A 9506-nucleotide genomic window follows, 5' to 3' on the forward strand; every position below is an offset into this window, starting at 1 on the left:
ACGTACCCCTGCTACATACCCAGGGGCGACGCCCACCGCCCCCACGATGCCCTCAGCAAGCTGGCAGGGACCAAGCAGAAGCTAACGTCAGTCACCAGGTACGCAGTCCCTCCACATTTTCCTGTAAACTATCGCAGACTGAGAAAAAGCCAACTCCTCTATTAAGACTGCATATCATACTTTTCATACAGGTTAATTCTAAATCTTGAAAGGAAAACAAAAGTTAAAAATTTGCTCCTCTGTTTTCTTTAATTAAAGAGCCTTACAGAGTAGTATAAGCTGCAAAATGTATTCACCTAAAACGCCTTTTATCCCACCCTGTAAAATGTCCATTTTCTGCACCATGACTGGTTGCACACCACTAGCAAAACAAGCTGCCTCTGATAACCGGAGTTGTAACAACTACACCTGGAGTGAAAACCCCAAGTAATCTTAACGCTGCTTTAAAACTGACTAACTGACTTATTCAAAACTTGTCAATAATAGGCAGAGGGCCCGTAAACCCTTTATAGAAAACAAGGGGGCAGAAATCCTCTTTACAGCGTTTTTTGTTGTTGTTTGTTTTTTACTAAAACACACTAAGTATATTCTTGAATAGTTAACCTGCACTTTTGAGACAAAAATCCAAGCATGGTCTCTTTACAAAGTCCTCCTCTGCATGTCAGTCCTTCTCCCCAGAAAAACCTTCACAAACAGATTAAGTGGAGCCCATCACAGAAAAATGTCAACAACAAAGGAAGAAATGATAGAAGGACTCCTGAGTTTAACCCACACATTTCTGCAGGTATACAATGTCTCTGTCCTTGGGAATCTTTCTGATACTCAGACAAAAGAAAAAGTGCATAAACGTATATTGAGTAAAGTTATTTACAAAGGAAAGTTCCTATTTCCATCTGAAAACGAGTCCTATGAATCTATGAATCCGTTACTATTACTGCCCACACACACTCTTGTCCCAGGCCAGCAGGGAACCCTTTCTGACAGACAAGCACTTTGAAACCCACTCAAATGTAATGGAGTTAAATATATGAAGAACAGCATCAGAGACTTCATTCGGTTCTAAGCTGTCATTTTAAAACACAGGACGTTTACAGCTGAGCTTTACATGGAGCAAGGGGAGGACAGGCAGAGCCTCGTCCTCTTCTCTGCGAAATCAGAGGCATCTTACAGGACATGACGTCCTCCTTGTAAGGCTTCAACAGGAGACCCGCAACCACACTAACCAGCATACATTAAAAAAATAAAAATAAACACACACACACACAGAGACACACACACACACAGAGAACAGGTCCAGAGGATTTATTCCCCGGGTGTCACTGTGAGAGCCAGACTGGGCGCCAGCTGAGTGGCTCAGCCACAACCACTGCTCCTTCTGTGACCCAATTTCTTCACCTATAAAGTGAGAACTGAAATGATGGTTTCAAAGTCCCTTCTGGGTTTAATCTTATGAAATTCTATTCACAGTGGATTCTGGGAGGCCCAAATCCCTATGACTGTTTAATAGGGAAATCTTATCAGAATCTAAATTTCACATAACATTTATACTTAAGATGTTTTCCTTGCAGAAACTTCCTTAAAATTATTTTCTCAACTACTGAACTAAGAACCGTTTTATAAGCAAACACTATCACTTCCCTACAAAGTAGCTTCCCCTTCTCTCCCTGACACCTGAGAGCTTTTTAGCAATATACCAATTTCATTTGGAACCATCTTCTGACTTGAACATTATTCTTTTGATCTTTTTTTATATTCACCAGCAAAAAACAATGCAAGGGCATATCATTTATCTTTTGACTACAGAGAATTTTATTCTGTCTAGTAAGTCATTCTGTAGACTCAAGTCACCTAACTTTAAAAAAGGCAGACTGCTTCAAAGAAACCAGCTGATCTTCCTAAAGATGCATTATTCATGACCCCAGCTCTTCAACTAAGCTGCCTTGGATGTATGTGAAATAAACACAACCTGTTTCAAAATAAATTCCTGGCTACTGAACTGAGATACTGAAAGCACACCCCTCTCCTGCCAGGGCCGTCGCCTCAAGCATAAGTGTGTAAACCAACCGGAGTGTCAGGAAGCACCTGGGAGTCTATGCTCTGCCCACAGTCTCCCTCACGGCAACTGCTAAGCGACGTACCTATCAGACTAGGGGACACCGGACACAAAGACAGCACAGACTCCAACTTTTCTAAGTACAGAATCATACACATTTAGATGTTAAAGAAGGGAGTGTCTAAACACTGCGAAAAATGACAAAGAGCAAAAAGGACACTCGGAAAAGATGTTTACAGAAGCAAGAAGGAACCACATTAAAATCTGCACACCTACCCCGGAGAAAACTTTCCATACAATTCTGAGACTTACTGCAGTAAATGCTATTAAGGGTGTATGAGTCACAAAGAACAAGAAAGAATTGATTTTTTTTGGCTCTTGCTGTATCTTTCTAAGATAACAGCACCTGGAACCCTAAGAAAGGGCACAGGGGAAAAAAACTGCAGGGAGGCAGGCTGTGCTGAAACTTGCAAAAGTATCAACCTAGGAACAATCGTCTGTGACTCAGTTTGCTTCCTGCCATATCCGGGGATGGGAAATACCTCTCTGGTTAACATCTGCATCATATGTATTTAAAACAAAACCTTAATAAGCAACTCACTATCTCCAAACCATTTAAAACTTTTCAGGTAAAGCAGCAACAACTGATTTTAAATGGCTGTGTCATGTCCAGACGCTCTACTGTAACACTTTCTTCACAAAAAGGGCAGGCTGGTTTACACATCCCTCTGCCCCTTGACATAAGACACAGCGCTCGACCTCGGTTGCAACATCTTGGTCACCTCGCCCCATTACCAATAGACGCAACAAGGCTGTTCCTTGGTTCAAATGTCAACCTACCTCATCGCCCGCACGGCTCAGTAGAAACCTTTCAACCAATGAACACAAAACTTCAGAACCTTCGAAGCAAAGGGCAAGCTAAACTGTTAAAAAAATTTCTTAAATGCTTCTACTCCTTAAAAAGTTGCAGGTCTGGCTTTTCTTCCAGCCTTTCCAACACAACCCCACACTGAAGCCACCAGGGCTAGGGGCCACTCAGCTGACCCGACAGCCCGTGCAGGTGGAGGCCACGTCGGCCTGAGCGGGCAGGTAACCAAGGGGTCTGCCCAACCCTCCCAGCCCGCAGGCCCCCGCCCGACCCCCTGGCGGCTCCCAGGAGACGCGCCGTCCGTTCGGGGCAGGGCCCGGCCCGGCCGCCTCCCTCCGCCCAGACCCCGGCCCTCACCGGCGCGCCGCAGGGCGGCCCAGGCCCACTCCGGCTACCGCCCGGCCCCTCCGCGACCCCCGGCTCCCGCCCCTCAGGAGCCGCGAGCGGAGCACGGCACGGCGGTCGCGACAAGCGCAGACACGGCAGCCGCAGCAGCCATCTTGGCACATCCGGCTCCGGTCCCCACGGCCACCGCGCCGCCGACGTGTCCGGCAGCGACGTCAGCGCGCGCCACGCCCCTCGCCGGGGCCCTCGTGACACTCCGCCCCGCCCCTGGCCCCGCCCCCGCCCGCATCCCGTCTTTCACCGCCCATCCATGGACCCCGCCCCTTGCCCACCTGCCCGGTCGGGCGCGCAAGGACCGCACTGGGACGTCGTTCGGGTTATTCCGGCTCTTTCTCCCTGTCTCTTCTGGCTTAGGATGTGAGAAGAGTCGGGATTCTTCAAGAAGACCCAAGGGAAGAATCAGTCTTGAACGACTGATGCCAGCAGGTGCACCGACCGAGAACGGCTACCCGGCTGAGCCGAGAACCCGAGCAGCACCCTGGCGCAGGCGCGTTCCTCCCATTCTGCCGTTGGACTCTCGAAGCCTGGGAAACGGGCGGAAGACGACCGCGCATGCGCCGGTCGCCCCTGCGGACTGCGCGTGCGCGCCTCGCGGTGGCCCGCGAGTTACCTAGTTACGGCCGCTCACGGCTGCGGGTTCCAGGTCTGCCCGGGAAGTTCGTCTCCCTCCACGTCTAGCTCTCGGAAAGCAGTGCCCGTGTGCTCCGCACAGAACCCTGGAAGGAACAGACGCCGCCGGCCCCCAGTCCACAGGCCCCCGTCGAAGCCCCACTTGCCGCCCAGGCTCCCGCTTCGGGGGTCGTCCTGTCCGCCTGCAGCGCCCAGCCGCACCGTCCCGCCTCGCATCGCCCAGGCCCGGCCTCCTCCCCGGCTCGGCCGTCGCCTTCCCCGGGCATATACTTCGTCCGGTCCTTTCCCTCCCCCCTCCCACCCCGCTTCGCCACCGGCGCTGGCCGCGCAGTCCCCGGCCCCTCTTTTGTCTGCCCTAAGCCCCCTCGAGGCCCCTGACTCTTCTTCCAGTGAGCAGCGGTTCCCTCTGTGCCCAGTGATGCCCCGTGGACGGAAGCCGGTATCTCTATGTGGTTTTCCCTAACCGTTGTTGAGTGAATATTTGTGTTGAATGAGGGCGACCCCCGAGGTACCGAGTGACAGTCTAGGCTGCTGGGCCTCAGCTTCCTGTTCCTCCCTGAGGTTGCTCCCCCGTCCTGGCGCCCACCGGGAGGCAACATCTGAGCCCACCACCCATAGAGGATCTTAGGGAAGAGGGGTGCTGCCCTTTGTACCCTCATTCTGCCAATGAGAAAAGGCAGGTGAAAAAGCAGCCAGCCTGGCCCGGCCCACTCACCTGCCACCTGCCTGGCAAGGATAGGGAAGAGCAGCAGCCTGCCCCGCTTGCCCCAGCGCCTTCCAGAGGGCGGGAAGGGTGGCGAGTGTGCCTGTGCAATCACACATTGCCCAGCAGCTGAGCTCCTAGCAGCGGCTGCTGCTATGCTTTGGCCTGGCGGGGGTAGGAGGACGGTCACTGATGGGACCCAGGAGCTTGGGAAGAAGGAAGGAGTGTGGTTCTTCTGTTTGTTTGCCGTGATGCTGGCAAGGGAGCAGCCACGCTGTCAGAGCCCCGGGGGTGTGCAGGGAGAGTTTCAGCCCATCTGACGTGGCCACTCTGCTAAGCTAACATTTGCCTTGCAGAAATCAAGTTCCCAGCCTGTGTCAACACAGAGTTAGGGAACATGCAGTAGAACGCACCCTGGGCCCCACCACTCGGTCCCCTTCTTCCTGGTGGTCACTGTGTTCTGCAGTCACTTTGTCCCAACAAATCATCCTGCAGAGAGATGTGTCGCTGGTACCCACCCCCACCCCCCAGCCCGGGAGGGAAAGCACTGACACTCCCAGGCTCAGGGCTGTCAAGTTAGCTTCAAAGAGCCCAAGAGCTCGAGCCCAGACTTTCCTCTCTGGTGACCTGAGGAGCCCTGTGGTCAGCCCCAGTGGGCTCTAACCTGAAGACACCAGAAGCAGCAGAAAGCAACCTGCCCAGGGCAAATTGGAGACCTCCGGGCCCTGGGTTGGATGTTAAAGAGGCAGCACAGTGTTGAGTCCTACAGGGTGACTTTAAGGAAAGCCGTGATTAGCAAAGGTGACCTGCAAGCGCCTTGGGGCTTTTTTTCCCCTGCCCTCCTCCCTCCCGCTAAGCTGTGTGTGGAGACCCTCTCAGGTTCTGTCTGTAGGCTGGTGTGCAGGAGAGGGTTCCTGGGCCCACAGCTGAGCCATCAAGCCTCTGGGCCACGGAGACAGGGCTCTGAGTCGAAGACCATCTGCTTTAAGACCCAGCCTGCTGCCTAGATGCTGTGTGCCCTTTGTCACCTTCCTTAACCTCGTCAACCTGGGGTTTAAGCAGGGTGAGCACCTGGGCAGTTTGGGGACTGAAGGAGGGCGCTGTTGACACATGTGCCGGACCAACAGGTGTGAACTGGGGCTGTCGGGGCAAATGGGGACACGGGGGCTGTGCCGAGGAGGTGCACCGCCACGACAGCCATCGCTGGTCTTGATTAGGCGCCCTTCCTTTTGCCTGCAATGTCCACTCCTCTCTCCTTTCTCCCAGCCTCTCCCCTGGCTCATACTTGGAGGCTGGATACAAATGTCACCACCTCCCTGAAGCCCCCACTGGGTGGGCTAGAGTCGGTCGCTCTTTCCTGGGGGAAATGTTGTAGCTCCTCATGCCAAGCTCCGTAGTCACATGAGCTGCAGGCACGTTACCCAGAACACACGGGACACAGAACGGCTGTGGGCAGAGGGACAACGGGCAGAGGCGGTGCCAGAGGACCGGGCTGTCCCGTCATCGTTACGGCACTTTGTCGCATTGTGTTCAGTATTGTGACAGTCGGCCTCTCCCACTAGCCTGTACCTTCCAGGGTGCTGGTCCAAAGCAAGATGCGCGCTGAGTGCAGAGTCCACGCCACAGTGCCGAGGCTGTGAAGTAGCTCAGTGAGGGCCTTACCTGTTGAAATGATATTTTGGATCTATTGGGTTAAATAAAATATACTATAAAAATTTATTTCATCTGTTTCCTTTTTTTAACGTAGCTGCCAGGAAGTGTAAAATTCCGTACGTGGCTGGCATTAGTTCCCATTGGACGACGCTGGTCTGATGTGAGCGCCTTGCTGGGGAGAGGTCGGGCGTCCCCACTCAGCATCCCTGTGACCGACCTGCCAGGCAGTCCTCCCAGGGGCCCTTGGGGCGGGCAGCAGTCTCAGCGTAGGCGAAGGCCCGGTGGCCCGTGGCCGTGAGCCTGTGCCCCTCACTCCCCCGCAGGGCATGAAGTGTGGTCTGTGGGTGTTTGTAGGGCAGGCCTGTTCCAGGCCATGTGCTCTGCTCAGCCCCTGACGCACACCCTCAGTCCTGGGTGCTGAGGCTGGGGGCGTGGGAATGGGCCCGCCCAGCTCGTCCTGGAGAGAAGGGGCAGCCTCCGTGAGACGGGGCTGGCTGAGTGGTCCAGGCAAAAATCATGTCAGGGCCTCAGAGGTGGGAAGAGCCGGCAGGGAGGGCTTCCGGAGGATGGAATGGCTGGAGAGGAAGGAGTGGGGGTCAGTTCCTTCAGGAGAAAGCAGGTCCCGAGGCGCAGATAGCTGTGCCTTAGAGTTTCTTCTGTGGCACCTGGGCATCGGGCCCCTGTGTGTGGGGGCACCTGTCGGGGTGCATCGAGGTGGGTTGCTGGTGTGTGGCCAGGCTGAAGGTGAGGAGAGGGAGGCACCTCAATGAGGGTGCAGACCAGGGGCATAAGGCCAACACCGTTAGAGCCATCCTGGACCCCCGAAGGGCCTTGCCGGAGGACGTCCATATCCAGGCCAAGCCCTGAGCCAGCCAGGCTTGGTAGATGTCATCACCATCAGTGTCACTGTAGCCTGAGCATGGCACTGTCATCTCCAGCGTCTGGAAACATGCCTGGCACCTAGGAGGTCTCAGAGAACTTTCTTTTTTAAATCACTGAGCCAAGTACTGAGCATATAAGGCGGTAAGCAAGAGGGGTGAAGTAGAAAACACAGGAAGATGCCGATTCCATTCAAGCCACAGGAAAAGGTGCGCTGTGTCCTCCTTAGCTGCAACGAGGCCCCCGAAAACCTGGGAGCCGTCCTTCCTAGAGCAGCACACAGCCGTTTGCTGGGCCCCCATCATGCACCAGGCACCGCGAGGAGGCGAGGCTGTGGCCATGGAACAGACAGGCACGGCTTCTACCCCTGGGGGAGCTGGACACTGGGCAGCCGCGAATGTGCCCAGTGCGGGTGGGGACACCTGGCAAGGCCTGGATCCCACCTGCTGGGGGGCGGGGAGAGGCAGGGATGGGAAAGGAGGAGCATTTGTGGCTGAAGCGAAGACCAACTTCTGGAGTGACAAGGGGTAGACTCCAGAAAGCAGGCAGCGGCCTGGGAGGCGGTGGGCGTGCATCCGTCGCGTGGGGCTCTGTGGGCCCTGAGAGGGGACTTCCACTTGACTTCTGGGAGCAAGGGAAGCTCTCAGGGGCTTTTCAGCAGCCAGGAGTGATGTCATCGGTTTAGCCTCCCCCGGGCTGTCCGGCAGGGCACTAGCCAGAGTCAGGAGCCCAGGAGGTGGCCCTGGGTCCCCCAGGGGAGTGGCAAGGCTGCTGGAGCCAGATTGATGGGGAGAGCCAAACCCCGGATGACCCCCGAGGGCAGGACGCGGCTCTCTGGCTGCCAGCTGCATCCGCAGCCCCTGGCACGGCACACGCTCCACACACATCAGCCCAGGGAACAAACAAGGCGGGAGTCCTGAGCATCGGTGGTGACTTAAGTTACAGGTGTGGACTTGGAGGCCTGGTGGGACCGTGGATCGGGAATTGGAAAGGGCCTAGGGTTTAGCCTGGAAGAACTCCTACACCTGCAGATTGCCAAGCGGCAGGCTGGCTGCAGCATTAACTCCTGGCAAGGTGACTTTGGCACGTCCCTCCCTGAGCGTGGGTTTCCCTGTCTGAACGGTGAGGGGCTGAGCAAGGTAGGGTCTCCAGGCCCTCCGAGTCCTCCCAGGGGAGGTGACCCCTGAGGTGGCTGTGAGGACACTGACTGGGGAGTCGCACGGCTCTGGCTCAAGTGGGTGAACTCAGGGAAGTCATCTACCTCTTTGAGCCTCAGCTTCCTCATCTGTAAAAAGGGACAACAACACTGTCACAGGCGATGGACCCGAGCGTTAGGTGAGGTGCAGACGTAAACTATAAACAGCGGAGCCTCACCTGGCCTCACCTGGCCTCACCTGGCCCGCTGGAAGTCCCCACGCGGACTACCCGCTGTCCAAAGGGGAGACTGGTGGGACGCTGCCAGCAGGGGGAGGCAGAGAGCCGCCTCCGTGTAGACAGGCTGGTCCCAGCAAGCCTCTGCCCTGCTGGCGGCTCCTCCCAGGACCTCTGCGTCTCTGGGCATCAGTGCAGCCAGAGGAAAACGTTTGGCTCCCTGCAGCACCCCCAGACTGCAGCCCTCTCTGGGGGATTGTTCACCTCTGGACCCCAGAGGGTGGTGGGGTCTGCGGAGCACAATAGGTTCTCCGTAAATCCTCCCAGAGTCGAGCTTAATGGAACAACGGAAGATGTGGGTTTCTCGAGCGCTGTGCTCAGTGATTTAACCCTCACAGCCTCGGCGTCATCCCTCACCCACTAGGTCGCTGGCCGCTGGGGAGGCCCTGAGCCAGGGGTGGCCAGGGTGCGGGGGTGGGGGAATGTCGCTTCAGGGCAGTGTCCTTCTCTTTCTTTCATTTTACAGGTAAGGAAATGGCTGGTGAGGAATAAGTAACCTACTTACAGTCACACATTTTTCTTTTTCTTTTTTGTGAACTTTATTTATTTACTTATTTATTTATTTTTGGCTGCGTTGGGTCTTCGTTGCTGCACGCGGGCTTTCTCTAGTTGCGGCGAGCGGGGGCTACTCTTTTGCGGTGCGTGGGCTTCTCACTGCGGTGGCTTCTCTTGTAGCGGAGCACGGGCTCTAGGTGCGCGGGCTTCAGTAGCTGTGGTACGTGGGCTCAGTAGTTGTGGCTCGCGGGCTCTAGAGCTCAGGCTCAGTAGTTGTGGTGCACGGGCTTCGTTGCTCCGTGGCATGTGGGATCTTCCCGGACCAGGGCTTGAACCCGTGTCCCCTGCATTGGCAGGCGGATTCTCAACCACTGCGCCAGCAGGGAAGT

General features: G+C 55.5%; 1 protein-coding gene across 10 annotated transcripts in view; it reads right to left on the bottom strand.

Annotated features, from left to right (window-relative positions):
* SEC16A (SEC16 homolog A, endoplasmic reticulum export factor) overlaps positions 1-6360 on the bottom strand; it is a 35144-nt gene extending 28784 nt beyond the window's left edge. For 8 of the 10 annotated variants that reach the window (XR_014247812.1, XR_014247813.1, XR_014247814.1 and 5 more), the window contains exon 1: positions 3279-3470. The gene's annotated coding sequence lies outside the window, so the exon portion shown is untranslated. Of the gene's footprint in view, positions 1-3278; positions 3471-3598 lie in introns of those variants that run through there. The other 2 variants (XR_014247811.1, XM_082403496.1) reach the window with 2 other exon arrangements.
* Between the last annotated feature and the right edge of the window lie 3146 nt (positions 6361-9506).

This window comes from Balaenoptera borealis (genome assembly GCF_965194805.1).
Source record: "Balaenoptera borealis genome assembly, chromosome: 8".
In the NCBI taxonomy this organism is placed as follows: Eukaryota; Metazoa; Chordata; class Mammalia; order Artiodactyla; family Balaenopteridae; genus Balaenoptera; species Balaenoptera borealis.